This window comes from Theropithecus gelada, chromosome 1 (assembly GCF_003255815.1).
Source record: "Theropithecus gelada isolate Dixy chromosome 1, Tgel_1.0, whole genome shotgun sequence".
Classification (NCBI taxonomy): domain Eukaryota; kingdom Metazoa; phylum Chordata; class Mammalia; order Primates; family Cercopithecidae; genus Theropithecus; species Theropithecus gelada.
The window spans coordinates 121,922,191-121,940,552 of record NC_037668.1 but is presented as its reverse complement, the minus strand read 5'-3'; the positions used below and the strand labels follow the sequence as shown (position 1 = coordinate 121,940,552).

The window sequence follows — 18,362 nt, the reverse complement described above, 5'->3', positions numbered from 1 at the left end:
ACTGCAAGCTCCGCCTCCCGGGTTCACGCCATTCTCCTGCCTCAGCCTCCCGAGTAGCTGGGACTACAGGCGCCTGCCACCTCGCCCAGCTAGTTTTTTGTATTTTTTAGTAGAGATGGGGTTTCAGCTTGTTAGCCAGGATGGTCTCGATCTCCTGACCTCGTTATCCGCCTGTCTCGGCCTCCCAAAGTGCTGGGATTACAGGCTTGAGCAACACACAACTTTTGAGCCGCCCCCTTGGCTTATCACCTTGAAAAACACGCCAGATCCATTGCTTTTACACACTGCTGTTTACCTCATTGTTTATGTTGTATATGTGGGTCATCTGTTGTTTAGGTTAGATTGAAGTCTGGCTGTGTTGGTGTAGTTAGCTTTTAATTATTTCCAGAAGAAAGATAGTATACCATATCCATATAAGCATTTAATATAATGGTGTTTTCTTTTTGATCTAATGTTCAGCTTCAGCCTAGGAGACACCCTGAATGATCCAGGCTTGGGGACTGTCAGAGCTATTATTATTATTATTTATTTATTTATTGAGACTGAGTCTCACTCTATCACCCAGGCTGGAGTGCAGTGGCACGATCTTGGCTCACTGCAACCTCTGCCTCCTGAGTTCAAGTGATTCTCCTGCCTCAGCCTCCCGAGTAGCTGGGATTACAGGCACATGCCACCATGCCTGGCTAATTTTTGTATTTTTAGAGATGAGGTTTCACCATGTTGGCCAGGCTGGTCTTGAACTCCTGACCTCAAGTGATCTGCCACCTTGGCCTCCTAAAGTGCTGGGATTATGGGCATAAGCCACCATGCCAGGCCTATTATTATTATTTTAAAGCATAATTATTTAATGTGGATTTTGCATATCTACTGCATTTGATCCCTTTCCGAATAGTTTTCACTGTTTTCTTTAATTACTGTACTTCAAAATACAGAAATTTTAGAAAACAGAGAAACACTATTTGGTATATATACTCTTCGTATTTTTTTTAAATGCATATAGATTTATTTTCTGTTTTCAGCAATAATATTACACAGTTTGTTTTAAACTGTATAGTATTTTTTTTTTTTTGAGATGGAGTCACTCTTGTCACCCAGGCTGTAGTGCAATGGCACGATCTCAGCTCACTGCAAACTCCGCCTCCCGGGTTCAAGCAATTTTCCTTCCTCAGCCTCCTAAGTAGCTGGGATTACAGGCACCTGCCACCATGCCCGGTTAATTTTTGTATTTTTAGTAGAGACAGGGTTTCGCCATGTTGGCCAGGCTGGTCTCAAACTCCTGACCTCGTGATCCACCCGCCTCAGCATCCCAAAGTACTGGGATTATAGGCGTGGGCCACTGTGCCCGGCCTAAACTGTGTACTATTAAACTGTATATTGTTTACTTTAGTAATAGATCATGAATGTATTCTCACGCTACTATAGAAATTGTAATGGCTGTGTAATATTTAATTATATAGATTTATATAAGCTATTCTCCATTATTCTACTTTTATTTATCAAACATTTATATAAGAACTTACTACTAAGCTCCAAATAGATATTAACTCATTTAACTCTCATAATAACTTTATGAGGTAAGTACTATTTATATCCCCATTTTGCAGATGAGGAAACTGAGTCACAGGTTAAATAACTTGTGCCAGGGCACACCTCTTTGTAAGTGATAGAGCCAGATTCAAACCCAGACGATCTGGCTCCAAAGTCTATGCTGTAATCACAGCCCTCTCCTTGCTTCCCTCTCTACCTCTATTGAAAAGTAAAGACCTTTCTTTCCTGGGAGAATAGCTTAATCTTCATAAGACTTCCCTGGCAAATAAGGGAACTGCTGTCCTGTGAGTCACTGTTATTTACAATTAAATTGTGAGCTGCTGAGATGACAGGCAAAGAATCATCTGGGCAGGATGGGCGGTGTGAGCTCTGCAGCCCAGAGACGGTGACTCCAGGAGGAACTGTAGACTTGGATCCAACCAGGCTGAGGTCCAAGTTACTCACCCACTGGCAGAACCCAAGTGGCTCTGCCTGCCCCGAAGCTACTGTAATTTCCTCACACCCAACTGAGAAGGTCTTTCCTTTGCATTCTACTGCAGGAGCTGCTGCATCTGACCCAAGCCTGCCTGGAGAAAGGAGGAAGAGGCAAGGTAGGAAGTGGCCTGGACTCCTGCTGCTCTGCCCCAGAGTACAGGGCAGAAACTGCAGCTGGAGCTGTGGGGTGGTCTTGATCCAGCCTACAAAGTGACTTCTGGGGCAGTGCCTGGAGTGTATGAGAATCCTCTTAGTAACCTGCAGAAGCTCCAGGGTAGTTGTTTCTGGGTGACTCTGGGATCCTTATTCATCACAGCCCTGAGACTGGGCTTTGGCTTCAGCCACCTCCTTTCCTATACTCTCCCTTCCAATAATGACAATATGATATCATAGCTGACCGTAATTGTTCTGTCTGACATTTAATTCATTCTGACTCATTAAATTCTCACAACAGCGCTATGAGGTAGAATGATGGTTACCATAATTATCCTCATTTCAGTGATGAAGAAAGGCAGCCACAGGGAGGCTGAATAACCTGCCGTAAAGGGGGGAGGGTTTCAGGTGCTGGGAGCAAGGTCATGCAGAGTTGTGACCTTGACTTGTATCCCAAACAGACCCTGGGAAGGGAGCAGTGGCTGGAGGCAAAACTGCAGGTGAGCCACCTTGCTCCTCTTAACCCTACTGGGAGGAGAAGTTCTAAACAAACAATTGGCATTTGGCAGGGGAGTGTTAGGGCTGGAGGTGGTCGGAAGTTGTATTTTATTGAAGCACTTTGGCAGTTGTTTGCAGGGCTGTAGTAGGTTTATATGACATAACATTCCTGCTCTCTCTCTGGGAAGTCTGTCAGTTTTCCTTTATTTCCGCATTTACAAGGGAGCCTGGAACACATACACCCCACATTGAAAGTCAATGTCACAGGGTAAATTGGTCCAGGGAGGCATGATTATCACTGCAGTCCTAAGACTTGCCACTCTAAATGCACGAGATGGAGATGATTACATACCACCCAGCCTGTGAAGTTCTTTTCCATGCAGAAACCCCACAAGTTGGGTTCCCACCTGGGTCAGGACTCCACCCCCTTCTCCTAAACATGGAAACAACCCCGGGTGGAGCTAGAACCAGCTCAAGTCAGATCTCCCATTCTAGGAAGATCATTGGCCTAACTTGATAACAATGTATAGAAAAGATGCTTTATACAGAACTGGGTAAGGCTTGGCAAAAACTGACTTTCCTGCAGCTAAATGCATGCTGGTATGTACCTATTGAGTTTTGGAGCAACTAACTCTTAGGAATGTGTGTGTACTTTTGTCTTAGGAAAAAGAAAAGATACATGGTTTTACCTGCCATAGTCCTTGAAAGTAAGTAAACCATGAAAAATAAAAGTGCAATGTCTGATAGGCTTTTAAAAAGAAGAATTGCTGCTGTCCTAGTTGGAGCCACAGTAATGTTATTACCTCCAATAATGAGGCAGTCCCCTGACTTGGCCTTCTACCGTCTATTCTCCCCACCATGAACAGATGGATCACTTAAAAGTGCAATAGATCGGCCAGGTGTGGTGGCTCACGCCTGTAATCCCAGCACTTTGGGAGGTCGAGGTGGGCGGATCACGAGGTCAGGAGATCGAGACCATCCTGGCTAATACGGTGAAACACCATCTCTACTAAAAATACAAAAAAATTAGCCGGGCGTGGTGGCAGTCACCTGTAGTCCCAGCTACTTGGGAGGTTGAGCCAGGAGAATGGCGTGAACCTGGGAGGCGGAGCTTGCAGTGAGCCGAGATTGTGCCACTGCACTCCAGCCTGGGTGACAGAGCAAGACTCCGTCTCAAAAAAAAAAAAAAAAGTGCAATAGATCATGTCACACTCTTGCCTAAAAACTTGTGGGGACTTCCTTTCACACCCTGATGGGGTCCACACTCCTCACAGGGCATTCATAATGCACCCCTGACTTTGGAGATGCAGTGCAGTGTAGTATAATAGCTAAGTGCTCCATGGCTATGGCACTAGCTGGAATCATAGCTCTGTCCCTCACTAGCTGTGTGACTTTGGCCAAGTATCTCTACTTCTCTGTGTCTGTGTTTTTATTTGTAAAATGAGAATAGCAGTACCTACCTCATAGATGCACGTAATGAGCACCCGACAGCCATCTCAGCTGTTTTTATTATTACTTTTGATCTCATCGTCTCTACTTTCCCCACCCCCAGCTCATTACACTCCAGTCACACCAGACATCTTTCTGTTCCTCAAATTTGCCAAACCTAAGTCTACACGTGGACTTTTGCCCTAGAGTGAGTGAAACTGTCTGCCCACACCCACTCCCACTCAGGCCTGTGAGCTGCTGGTTTCTTCTCATTTTCAGGTTCCACATGAAGGCACCTCCACAGACAGGCTTTCCCTGACCACCTATTCCAAATCAGCCCTGAGGCTCTCACTAGCCCTGTGCCACCCTATGGCAATTTCTGTGATGATGGAAATGTCCTGTATACCACTAACCATGAGCCACATTGGCTATTCAGCACCTGAAATGTGGCTAGTGTGAATAACTCAATGTTTAATTTCACTTAATTTTAATTCATTTAGACTTAAATGTAAATAACCACATGTGGCTTCTGTATTAGACAGTCCAGCTGTAGCTATTACCTGACTTGTGGCACTTGTCACTCCCTGGACTTGTCTTGCTGATTCATTTGTTGTTTGCAGTCTGCCTCCCCCAACCAGACAGTAAGGCCAAAAGAAGTGGCAGAGGGCCTTATGCACCTTGTTCACCACTGTGTCTCCCTGTGCCTAGGAATATGTCTGGGTCTTTGTGGGGCTCAATAAGATTTGTTGGATAAATAAATGAATGGGCATATAAAAGCACTCTGTAAACTAAAATACATAACATAAATGTAGTACATTATCATTATATGTATATATAATTTGAAAGCCTGCAGGGGTATCTTTTTTGTTTTTTTTTAAGAGACAGGGTTTTGCTCTGTCACAGGCTGGAGTGCGGTGGCACAACTATAGCTCGCTGCAGCCTCCAACTCCAGGGCTCAAGCAATCCGCTGGCCTTAGCCTCCTCAGTAGGTAGGACTACAGGAGTGTACCACGACACCTGCTAATTTTTTAAATAGAGACAGAGTCTTGCTTTGTTTCCCAGACTGGTCTTGAACTGCTTCAAGCATTTTTCTGCTTCAGCCTCCCAAAGTACTGGGATTATAGGTGTGAGCCACTGTGCCTGGCTGTGTTTCACTTTTAAAACATCCCTAATACACATACAGAGCTGATCGTTAAATGTCAATAATTTTTAAAAGTTGTTTTCCTGTTTGGAGTGTATTTTTTATGTCTTCAAGTGAGACCCCCTCACCACACGGGTAGTACATATGATATACAGTCCCTCTGGAAACCTAAGGAGGGCCTGGCCTGATCACAATTCCAATTTCAGGCAACTTCTGAGCAGCTGTCTTTGAGTTAAGTAAAGCAGGACACACCTGTGAGCTCTTCTGCCTAGCACAGGCCGCGGTGGCCAGCCCTGGACCACAGAGGGCAGGCTCCCTTCGCTGGTCCCTGGGCTGTTCATCTGCTGGCCAGAGACCACTGCTCTGGGCTTGACCAGGATCAGGTCTGAAGCCTCTGACATGTGTGGGCAGCTGCCATTCTATCATGAAAACATGAGTTTTCCTAAGGGGATTGCAGTATTCTGGAAATTAAAAACAAGGTGGGAGCAAGTCATCTCCTTCCTGTGGGAGTAGCTGAAGCTCAGTTGTTCTGAAATACAATGCCTGGCACTCCTGGGAGGGCTGGGACCTGGCCCGTTCCATGCCACTGGGCGGTGTGCGGTTTCCAAAGAGGGCTTGGGCTATTATCTGACCTCATGTCTTAATGAAGTGCTTTGGCTTCATGTCTGCCTCTGAGAGAGCTCTGTGACTGCAGCAGCAGAGTCAAATCGAAGACAGGGGACATCCCCCCAACCCCCATCCTCACCCCTACCTGGGCCTGAGCCCAGGAACTCCATGAACACAGACTCACTGCTGCTTCCATTGCTCAGAGCCAGCTGCAGGGTCTGGGAACCAGGCTCAGCTGGCTGTGCCAGGCCGGCCTGGACCTCCCCTGACCTGGACCTGAGCTGATAAGTTGGGGGCACAGTCAGGAGACAGTTGGACTGAGGTTGTTTTTAAGACTCCTCTGTGGCCCATGTGCTTCGATTTCTTGTCAACACTCTCCCTTCTGACGTGCCTAACTTGCCTCTCCCTGCCATGCCTAGGCACACATTTTCTTCCCATAACATCAGACCCGATTCTCAGAATGAGAACAGGGCGTATTCATGGGGGCGCAGCTTTAGGAAGGGGCCTGCTGCAGTGGTGTGCTGTGCCTAGGGGCATGAAGTGTGCAGGGGTAGGTGTGCTGGCCCTGAGACTTTCCACTGTGAGAATTTCATTCCCACAGCGCCAGTGGGTGGATCGATATCTTCAGGAAGGTGAGGTTTAGTTTGTGGAGAAAGCACCAGGAACAGCGTGTCCACCCCCAACCCCACCCCAAGCCGCAGGCTCCTGGACGGCCTGGGTTCTTCCACGACACTCACCCAGCCCTTCTCTATTTAGGGCCCATGCCTGGAGCACAGCCCAGTCCCACCCTGCCCCTGAGGGTGGCTCACATGTTCTTAAGGCAGGTACCAGGAGGATGACTGGCCACTCAGGGATGCAGGAAGTGGCTCTTCCGCATGGCCTGCCTGGTGAGTCACCTGGAGAATGCTGGGCCCAGGTCAGTCCTCCTGGTCCCACAAGGCCCGTAGACAACAGAAATGGAGACAGAATCATCCTTAGAGAGAGGCCCAGGGGCAGGGCTGGGAAGCCGGCAGAGTGGGGACAAAGAGGGCCACCACATAAAACAGGCCCCTGTGGGCCTGCCCGGCCCCCCATCACACATGGTGGTCTGTGCAGTGTTTCTTTTGTCCCAGTGGCTTCATTTTGTTTCCACTTTTTATAAATGCTTGCTAATTCAGCTTCACTTTTTTCGAAATAATAATATGTCATTGTGAAGAGATGTCCCCTGCCAGGCATCTTTAGGGCTTTTCTCACAGCCCAGCAGACCAATGCACGTGAGGGCATCAATGTCCTCCCCCAGCCTGGTGAACCCTGACTTCCACTCCAATGGAAGAGATGTGGGGTGGCTGGTCGCTGCCTCTCTTGAAGGCACGTTTTGGGTTGGAAGGAGGCCTTGGGCCCCCTAAGGCAAGCTCAATAAGGGAACCAGTGACAGCCTAGAACTCAGCCACACAGCTCCTTTCAAGGCAAATGGGGACCTCACGATGACCGCTGTGGTTATTCAGTGCCTGTGTGTGGCAGGCCCTCTGCTCCATGCTCCTTTGACATCATTGGGTCTAATTCTCAAGGGCCAGTCCAAGAGGCAAATATTCTTGTTACCCCATTTTAGAGTGGGGAAACAGGAGCAGAGAGGTGAAGGAATTTGCCCAAGCTCACACAGCTTTGAGCAGCAGAGCCACTGCTCAAAACCCAGGTTTGGCTGCTCCCGAAGGCTGTGCTTTTAACACCACACCATCTGCCTCCCACCTGGTGAGGTCCGCTGAGGGCGCCCACATCCCTGCTTGGTGCTAGGTCCTGAGGGGACGGCAGATGCCCATGGGCGGACCCTGCCCTCTGCAGTAGCTTAGAGCAATCTGCTTCCTTCCCCAAAAGGCCTGAGTCAAAACACTCTCCACTGATGAAATGTTTCTTCCTGTGGAATTCCGCTGAAAGACGGCTCCTGACTGTGTCCATTTGTTCTCCACAGGAGAATCCTGTAGGGGAAAGATTATCAAAATATTTGCCAGCCTTGCAGGGAGTATTCAGAGTCGTTGCCAGAGTGCTACTGGATGTGTGAGGTGCTGCTGTTCCTCCTGGCTTCTGTTTGTATCCATCTGCCAAGGAGGGGAGAGGGGCAGAATCTCTGTTTAACCTATAGGTGGAAGCTATAGTTAGTATTCTATGAGCCCATCGGGGATGCTCAAGTACAGTGCAGATGTCTGCCAGTGGCATGTCCAAATAAATAGGCATTTAAGGATTTCCTAGGCCAGGCGTGGTGGCTCATACCTGTATTCCTAGCATTTTGAAAGGCTGAGGCAGGCAGATCTCTTGAGCTCAGGAGTTTAAGACTATCTCTATAAAAAATACAAAAATTAGCCAGGTGTAGTGGTGTGCCCCTGTGGTCCCAGCTATTCAGGAGGCTGAGGTGGGAGGATGACTTGAGTTCAGCAGGAGGAGGCTGCAGTGAGCCAAGATTACACCACTGCACTCCAACCTGAGCAACAGAGCTAGACCCTGTCTCAAAAGAAAAAAAAAAAAAAAGATTTTCTAGTTTAAAGCATTAGGGAAGATCTAAACTTTGAACTGGGTGAAGTGCAGTTGGCATACTCCTGGAGTCTTGGGTGTGCTGAGCCCCCAGGGTGGGGGAAAGAGCCCTGGGTTTTGGTCAGAAGATCTGACAACTTAACTGGCTCTGCCCTTGACTGGCCAGGCAAGGCCCTTGCCTCCCTGGACTCATTGCCTTACCTGTAAAGTGGGGTGGGGTAGCCAGGGGAGATGATCTCTGAGAGGCAGGGCAGCATCTGGGAGCCAGGCTGTCCAAGTCCCTTCATAAGAGCTGGGAAATGGCGGGCAACCTCTCTGGGTCTGTTTCCTCATGTGTACTGTGTGTGTGTGTGTGCACGTGTGTGTGTGAAATGGGTCTATATGTAATGTCTCTGGAACAGTGCTTGGCTATTACATAACAAGCAGTCAATAAACTTGGCTATTATTATTTATGGCCCCTCCCCACTCCCTCATGAACTAAACGGTGGGTCTTGGCAATCATTCTCTGAGAGAAAATGCTTTGGTGGAGCAGTGGGTTGAAAAGCTGGCTGGAGGGAAAGAAGATTCTTCCTTGCTGGAGTTTAAAAGCAAGACATGGGGCTGGGAGGAAGAGAGAATCACTGAGGCCAGTATATGATCAGTTCATGAGTTCTTCTGCCCATCCACCGCCCCCGCCCCCCCACCGCAACAAGGTACAGCTTTAATGCAATGATTTCACCCCTATAGAAATCCTTGAGGATGGGGTGAGGAAGGCAAGGAGTGTAAATGTCCCCAGGGCCCAGGCTCCCTGATAGCATCTTGGAAGCATGAATAGGAAGAAGACTGTAGGGAGATTGGCTTCAAGTTCCGAAGCAGAACTCTTCAAACTTTTTCTGTTCCTTTTCACTATTTTGAGTTTCTCTCCCGCCAAGGGAAAAACTTTGCAGGTGACACAGTGTGAGTTAAGAAAACCCCATGTGTCAGAGCCAGACAGAGGGGAGAATTCAAATTCGATTTCTACAGTTTAATGGCCGACCAGGGTTATTTTTTCCCTCTGAGGTTCAGTTGCTTCATCTGTAAAACGGAGATAATGACACTTGTTTTACAGGGTTGTTGGAGAATTAAATGTGAACATACATGTACAGCAGAAAGCAGGGGTTCAGAAAAGCTAGGTCCCGTCCGCTGCATCCCGTCCCTGTCTGTGCCTAAGAGGGTACTCCACTTGCCTGTCCACCTTCTGTACCAAGCCAAAAAAGCAGGAGGCACGATTCCCTTGTGTTGTGTGCTGTTCGCTTTCAGAACAAGGCTATAATCTTCCTAGAAGTTCCTGGGCAGGTCAGAACCTGTGAGCTGTCGTCAGTAGTGGATGCTGTTAAGGTGAATCTATAAATAGGAATGAAACAAAAGGAGAAAACTCAACAGCCCCCTTTTACCTGACATTAGGCCACAGACAGATTGGTCACAGACTTAGCTTAGCAGCCAAGGTTGATGCTAAAGGCTGAGCACAGTGGTAGTCACAGGGCAGACTAAGGACACCTCTCTTTATCAGGTATCCTCCACCCCACTCAGGAATGGGTTGTTGGAGTTTAGGTGGCCAGGGCCACAGTCATGATTATACTGCCTTCTTTCCTCTGGCCATGGAGGCCTTATGGTTGGGGTAGTCTTGGAGGGAGTGGGATGGTCCTGAAGGGATTAAAGGAGGAGTAGGGCACAGTCACGGGCCTGGGAAGCATCTCAATGGGCTGAAATTCTAAGCCCTCGCACAGTAAGGTCCCTGGGGCTCCCAAAGCCCTTGTCATCTTCTGCCAGATCCTGGGTTCCTCTTATGTTCTCCTAAACTTTCTCATGGCTGCTACCAGTGTCTTATCTCTCAAGGTTGTGACAATCCAAAATGGTGCCTTTTTGCAGATTAGAAATAGGCATCCCCTTTCCCCAGCAAATGCAGTCCTGCACCAGGACACACACCTTGTGATACAGGTGCATAGGCTAGATTTCAGCCCCAAGTTGCCCCTTTGGCTGAGCTGCCTTGTCCTGCTTCTCATGCTCTGCTTCAGTGGTCAGGACTGGCCATACTGCTTCTGCTGCTGCCTCCTCTGAACTTGCTGCCCCCGCCTCCACCGTAGCCCTTCCCATGAGCAGAGCTGGCTTTCAGTAAGACACAGAAGGTAGCCTGGATGTGTCAGATTTTCTAGCACTCTCTTTGTTTTGTTTTTGTTTTTGTTTTTGTTTTTGTTTTGAGACAGAGTTTTGCTCTTGTTGCCTAGGCTGGAGTGCAAAGGCATGATCTTGGCTCACTGCAACCTCTGCCTCCCGGGTTCAAGCGATTCTCCTGCCTCAGCCTCCTGAGTAGCTGGGATTAACAGGCATGTGCCACCACACCCGGCTTATTTTGTATTTTTAGTAGCGACGGGTTTTCTCCATGTTGGACAAGCTGGTGTTGAACTCCTGACCTCAGATGATCCGCCGCCTTGGCCTCCCAAACTGCTGTGATTATAGGCGTGAGCCACCATGCCCGGCCTAGCCCTCTCTTTGAAGGGGCTTGTGATCCATTCCAGGGCTGGGTCAGAGGACACTTGAAGGATGCCACAGAGTCCAGCTGTATAGTATTCTCTCTAGCATCATTCAGCACTGCAGGCCCAGGTGAAGGTCTCCCCATCTGCTATAGTAGTGAGAATCCCCCACCTATCCAAGGCTGAGGGCAGTGCCCCCAAGATTGTTCAAGAGAGCGCGTCCCCAAGTCCTGGGGCCTCCAGTATCAGTCTCGGCCTCTTCACCTTTCCTCCCAGTAGGGCATGTAGGCTGTCTTACAAACAGCACCCTGGGTGCCTGCTCTGGCATCTCAGGATGCCTGAGGCGGGCAGGTAAGTGGGCTACACCCTCCCTCCCAGCTGAACTATCCCCTCACAACTGGCCTGGCCCTTAGGGTTCAGGATAGTCCAAAAACATGACATTTTATGATTCCATCTCTCCCCCTTTTAAACTCACATCCACATCCCTGCCAGAATATCTGGACCACCTGTTTAGACGTGAATGGTCTGAAGCCAAGTTTCTGGTAGCTTTGCCAATAGCCAGGAGAGGCCACTCCCTTTGAGGGGCAGAGGTTGAGGTGCACTGTACCTGGGTGGTCCTGCTGCTTCACTGTGAGAGACTGAGGGAGGAGGGGAGGGCTGGTTTCAGACACATTTGTGGGTGCACAGAGACGCCAGCTGCCAGTCACTGAGGTAACAATCAGGGCTGGGGGAGGCTGTAACACCTTAAAACAGTCCTCAAACTTTCTCTCCACAGCTAAAAGCTGGATTTACCATATAATCTGGTAAGTGGAAAGTGACACAGGAATATGCTTGAGAAGTGCCAACCTAGAGCCAAAAAAGAAGTTGCTGGGGACACAATGCCTGGGCAAGGGACGGCTGGTTAGATAAAGAATGAAAGAAACTGTAGGAGCAATGGCATGGAGGCACCAAATAAAGGGTGAGTTCAGGGGAAGCATCCTGAGGAATTTGGATTTCCACTTATGGGTGGCAAGAAGCTCTTGAAGGGCTTTAAGTGGTGGAGAGATGGATCAAGCTTGCCTTTCAGAAACATCACTCTGGGGCCTGAGTGGAAGACAGACTGGAGAAGGGCAGGATGGGAGGGAGGGAAACCAGCTGGGAAGCAATGGAGAGTCCAGGCGAGAGAGGAGGGGACTCTGGGCCAGAGTGGTGGTGGGGGAAGGAGAGGAGGGCATGACTTTGAGGATTTCTTAGGGATAAAGTCCCCAGGCCTTGGTGAGAGATTGGCTGTGTGTTATTTGTGTGTGGGTGGAAATGGAGAGAGACTGGGACCCAGGGTGGTTCCCAGGGTTCCAGCTTGGGCAATAGCTGGATGGAGATGCCATCCTAATATTTGGGAATTCAAGAGAAGAGGGAGCTGGCTGTGTAGTGTGCAAATTTTAAACTGTCTGTCCCATAATCAGCGTTTAGCAAACCATTTGGATGTGAAAACTAAGCTAAAGACACAGAGCTGGGCACAGTGGCTCATGCCTGTATTTCCAACTACTTGGGAGGTTAAGGCTGCTTGAGCAGGGGAGGTCAAGGCTGCAATGAGCTTTGATTTCGCCACTGTGCTCCAGCCTGGGTGACAAAGCAAGACCCTGTCTCAAGAGAAAAGAGAGAGAGAGAGAGAGAAGCAGTAGCAGATTGCATTATACTGTGGAAGTGTGCGTGATGACCAGGCAGAGTAGACCAAGTGCAGGACCTGGATACGCCCATTTTCAAGGTGGCTGGGGAAAGAGGACACACAGAAAGACAGGCTGGAAACTGTCAGAGAGGTAGCAAAAGAGTCGGGAGAAAACAGTGTCTCAGAGGTCACAAGAGCTGAAAGATTCACGAAAGAGGAAGCAGTCAACAATGTCAAATATAGCAAAAAAGCCAAGTAACACAAGTTCTAAATCCTGTCCACAGGATCCTGCACTGAGGAAGTCATTATCAACCTCAGGGAGAACAATTTCAGACGAGGGGCTGAGGCAGGGGTGACTGCAGAGAATTACAGAGCCTTTGGTGAAAGGAAGACAGGAGATTGGATAAAGATGGTAGATAGGGGCATAAAATCAAGCAAGCTATTCAGGGCAAGGGAAACTTGAGCAGCTTCATTGGCTGAGCTGGAACAGCCAGCTAAGAGGGAGGCGTTAAAGATAGAGAGAAAGAGGGTGATTGATAGAGTGGGATAGGAATGGGATGGATGACAGCAAGAACATACTGGGTGGGTTTCTACTGAACCACAGGATCACAGTGAAGAGACAGATGGAGAGGATGACAGTCATGTCAGTTCCACTGTAGGGGGAAAAGGAGTGGGAGTTGGAGCCTGATGGCCTCATGGGCTCTAATTCTAGATGAAGTTGAGCTTACCCTAGATTTGTGATGGGGTGGACCTACAGGGTTGTGGGGTTTCTCTGAAGATCTCAGAGAAGATGGAATGAATTAATCTGAGCATTCCTCAGGAAGTACAACAGAAGGATATGGGTCCAGACTGACAACAAACTAGCTCATGTGATTAACCATGGGTGGGCAGGGAAGGAAGAAGGAAGCCCAGGAGGTGCCTGATAGACCAGAATGATGTCGATGCATGAAAGGATTATGCTCAAGGGCCAGGGGCCAGGGAGGAGGAATGTGGGAGGGTGAGGGGAATGTGGGCAGAAAGAGGCTACTGGCGTGAAGATGTCAGGGGAGGAGCAGTCCCAGGGAATAACGAGACCCAGGTGGGCCAGAGTGTAGGCTGAGGTGGAGCACAGGTGAAGGTGATTGGAGTTGGGAGGTCATTTTACTTTGAGGCTGGAGCATTGGAGGTGCTGTCACAGGACAGGAGTGGGTGGCTTTGAGGGCCCCAGCCATTTCCAGGGTGAATTAGGAACAGTGTTTGGTGGATTACAACAGGAGGAGTGTGGTTCGGGGTTTCCTAAATGTGTTTGATCATAAGGACACATGGGCTCTTGTTAAACATTGGCCTCAAGGTTTCACTTGGATCTCTCCAATTCAGACCTCTGGGACAGGAGCTGGGGGATGTGCATGATTCTGATGATCAGGTGATTCTAATGATCAGGAAAGTTGGAGAAGGTTGATATTAGGCATAGGCCTCCAAGTATGGAGAAGGGGACTATAGAGAAGAATGGATGAGAGGTTTGGAAAAGAAAGGGGTAGGGAGAAGAAAGAGGAAAGGACCAGGAGAGCTATGGAGAGTGGAGTGGAGAAGAGAATTCTTGCCCAGGGGACTCACATTTTGGATGCTGAGCAAGAATGATGTGATGTGAAGAACTCTGGGGTCATGACTGGGCTCAGTCACAGTAGCCGGGGTCCCATGGTGGCTGGGAGGGCATCAGTCCCTGGAAAGTCCTTTCTTTGTCCCTTGGTGATTCATGCAGGGCATCTCAGGATCCCAGAGCAGGGACCAGATTGACATGGAAGTGGAGTTGCTAGCCACCAGTGTGATGTGATTTCCACGTGCCAGGGGAGCTCCCCACCTTGCGCTCTGTGAGCATCCCTCACCAGAAATTCCACCAGGAGCCAGGTGAGGCTGAAGCAACCCAGGTGTGGAGGGAATGACACAGGCTTTAGAATCCTGGTCAGATCTGTATTCTCATCCTCTGATACTTTCTAGACATGCAACCTTGGGCAACTTAGCTTCTCTATGAGCCTCAATTTCCTCATCTATAAAATAGGGATAATAATACCTGCCTCGAAGAGCTGTCATGAGGATTAAGTGGGCAAAGCACATAGAGTGCCAAGAGTAGGTGCTCAGGGCCTTGAGCAAGAGGCAGAGCCTTGGTGGTGGAGACCACTATAAGCTCCACTCCACACTGAGAGCCCAGAGAAGATGGGAGATGAACAGTGGGAGAGAAGCACAGGAGGTGAGCATCCCTGGAGCTACTCTTGAGTTTCTGCCCCCTACTAGTCACCAAAATCACAGCAGTCCGTGTTTACAGAGGCATCTTACCTGTCCCTATTTTTACTGTGTTACCAAGGTGGTAACAGTATAATATTATTTTTGTATAAAGTGTTGATCTGTTGTCCCCAGCACCTTGCACTTTGGGGGACACTATATGTTCATTATCAATATATTCTGAAATAAGAAACAGAAACCAGAAATTTAATCATCCAGTACCCAGTCCACAAGAAAGGCCAATGACTCACTTCAGAATATGCGAGGATTGTTCACTCATTTCCTTCCATGTGGTGTGTTTGTCACTGCCTGGTCATGCTGTGAGGAAAAGCTGCTCTCACCTTCATGTTCATGAACCTGAGACAGACGAGGTCACATGGAGATCACTCAAGGGGTTCGCTCTTCCTGGAAATGCTGACAACTGAGAAGTTTGCCTCCCACAGCTGTATGAAAGGTTTTGTGAGGAGGAGGTTAGGTCAGCACCAGGAGTTAGCCCCTCAAGGTGCTATTCCCTAAGCCTAGCACAGGAAAAAGAAATTTCCTCTGTACTGGGTGGGGAGATGACTGCTGGCTTGCTCCCTTGAAGGAGGGTTGTTGAGCTGGAGCAGTGCCTCTCACACAGGTCACCAGGAGGCTTGTTAAAATGTGGGTTCTGAGTCAGTGCCTTGGGGTGGGGCTGAGATTCAGCATTTATGACAAACCCTGGGCATTGGAGAGGCAGCTGCTCCACAGCCCCAGGACAGGACTAGGACTCCAGGGTCACACCTGTGAACCTTCAGTGTGGGTTCCTGCCGTGGAGAAAATTCAAATGTATGTAGAGGCTTGACTGATTCCTGACCTGCTTGAGACCCCCACACACCCTGACCCTATGTCTGAAACTCTGTTCAAAAGTCCAAATCTCAAATATCTATGGAATGCCTAGCAAGTGCCAGGCACTGGGCTAAGTTTACCTAACCCAGCTTGCTTGCTTCTCTTAAGACTCACTGTGCCATTCCACACCACGCTCAAGCAATCAACACCAAACTCTCCCACTCACTCTGAGGAACAAGGGTTCACACTGGGAGGTGAAGCGGGCAGTGGAGACAGGGAGGCCAGTTTAGGGAGCTCCACATCCCAGCTCTGTGAACTTGGCTGGTTACTCTGCCTTTTTGTGCTTCCATTTTCTCATCTATAAAAACGGCTTAATAACCCCCACGTCTCTGGGTTGCTGAAAGGATTAACGCAGATGATGCACGCAAAGTTCTTAGCCCTGGGCTGGTAAGCATAGCTGTTATGATTCATATTTAGGTTGTGTTTCCTCCATCAGAACCTTTGGTGCTCTGTCCCTCTTTGCAGACACCTAGGCCAATTCTTGTGTGACTCCTTATGCTTGACTGTGTTACTATCTGGAAATTATTCTTACCATTTGGAAACCTCAGTCAACAGCACCATTAAAAGCAGTTCCAAATGGTTACCACACAAGAGGAGTGCCCCACAGCAGCTGTGTGTGCACTGGGGAGGGGAGTTCCTGTGAGGAAAGAACCAGAGAGGAAAGGGCCAACCCGACAGCCTCTTGCAGCCCTCCAGCTTGCTGTGCCAACTGCTCTTGCACTGGACACTGAGCTGTGCGGCAAGGACTTCATTCCTAATAATGCAGTGTCAGTTATAAATCATTTATTTAAAAATCAAACTGGCCAACCCTAGATTGTCTTTACCATAGCACCACTTTCACTCACTTGCATTCCAAAGAGATTTTAGAAACATTATTTAACTTTTCATCATGGCATTTTTCAACCATACGCAAAAGTAGAGAGAATAGTGTAACGGACTCCAGCTTTAAGAGTTGTCCACATTTTAGCAGCAAAAGGTCTCTTGAGGGAAAGAGAATGGTGTGGGTTCATACACCCCCACCACCCACATAAGAGTGAATTGTACATATTCTTGTCTTATTGGAAAAAAGTCTGAGAACTCTGGGTCTTTCCTACCCATTTCCATTTGACTCACTGTGCCATTCCACACCATTTTTTTTTTCTTTTTCTGGAGAATGGGGTAATGACCCTTACTTTGCAGGGATCGACTGAGCCTGAAAAATGGGCTGCTGGTCAGAGCCTCATACATGGACATCCCTTCCTGGGCTCTGCCTGCCCCCTCTGCTCCTGGGTGGAAAATGAGGAAGTAACAGGCACAAGCAGGAGGCTGCTGAGCTGGGAGCAAGGACCAAGGCTCCACTCTGGCCCCTCCCACCACCCACTGGCAGCCACCTGCCTGCCCAGGCCACCTGTCTCTTGCGGGGTGGATTGTGTCCTGTTTGTAGAATAACTCCTGTAAAAATAAGCACCCTAAATAGCCTAGAGAAAGGGACAGTAATCTGACGCCGGGCTGCGTGTACCCCACAGGGAAGGGGTGTGTCTGTCATACTTGCCCCTGCTTTGATTTAGCTCTGAAGTGCAGGGGAGACCATTTTCCTCACTCAGCAACAGCAGCCTGTGAAGTAATGGGAGGCCGTCCCCGCTGTGGGACCATTACCACTATCATTTCTATAATGCTTTCCTTCTGAGAGGCTGAAGTCACCACTTCCCAACCCTGATAGCCCCACACTGGCTCAGGAAGTGGGTGTTGTGGAAAGAGGATGGGATGTGGAATTAGAACGTCTCACTTTCAGTCCTGGCTCTGCTATGTAATTTGCTTAGTGGCCTTTGGCAATCCCTGAGGCTCCATATTCTCCTCCTGAGTATAATGATATTTTACCCCAGAATGACTCTAAAACTCATATACATATTATTAATCTTATTGGCTTAATTGGACTGGGTTTAGGCAAAACTGTGAAACAGTAGTGTTAATTTAGTATTTTCTACTTTTTCAGTCAGATTCCCCCTTTTTCCCAAGTTCCCCCTTTCCACTTACCCTTGAAGCACCCAATAATGTCAGGCAGCCTGTCAAGAAAATGGCCTAGAAAACTAATATACATTAAAGGGCTAGTAGTTTAATCTTAATAGTTAAAATAGTCTACATTTATCAAGTGCTCACTAAGTGCCTGGCACTAAACATATTTTCTGTAGTTTTCACAACAGCATCATGAGGTATGTAACTATTATCCTCATCTTTCATATGAGAAAACTGATCTAGAAGTCAGACACTTGCTAGGAATTGCACAGCTAATTTGCAAAATCTGGGATTTAAATGCAGATGTGTCCGATTCTAAAAACAGTGTTATTTGTTTATTTAATCTTTTGGAGGCACTGAACCCTAGTGATTAAGAGCACAAAGTCTGAACCAGATGGCCTGGGTTCAGAGCTCAGTTCCTTCACATATTGCTATATGACCTGGGCAAGGACCATGTCCTCATCTGTAAAAGGGGAAAAGAACAGTGCCACCTCATAAGATTATTGTCAAAATCAAATGAGTTAATGTATGTAGGGCTCTTAGAATAGTACCAGGCACATAGTAAGCACTATGTAAATTATAAAACAAAATAAAAGCAATTAGTGATAATCAGAAAAAAGCTCAGTTTAGAATAACATGAAAGAAAAGGAGCATCCCTTTGTGCTCACCAGTCAACTTCACTTCTCAGTTTGATGGGAGGAAATTCTTCAAGATGTTTGTACATAATCCCACACAAATGCACACAATTACAGAAGTCTGT

The 18,362-nt window shown here is 48.1% G+C and overlaps 1 protein-coding gene across 1 annotated transcript in view; it reads left to right on the top strand.

Moving 5' to 3' along the window:
• The window catches only part of BCAR3 (BCAR3, NSP family adaptor protein), a 280,076-nt gene that overhangs the window by 134,380 nt on the left and 127,334 nt on the right, over nucleotides 1–18,362 (top strand). Inside the window, exon 3 of the mRNA XM_025370948.1 lies at nucleotides 2,088–2,138. The gene's annotated coding sequence lies outside the window, so the exon portion shown is untranslated. The remainder of the gene's footprint in view (nucleotides 1–2,087; nucleotides 2,139–18,362) is intronic.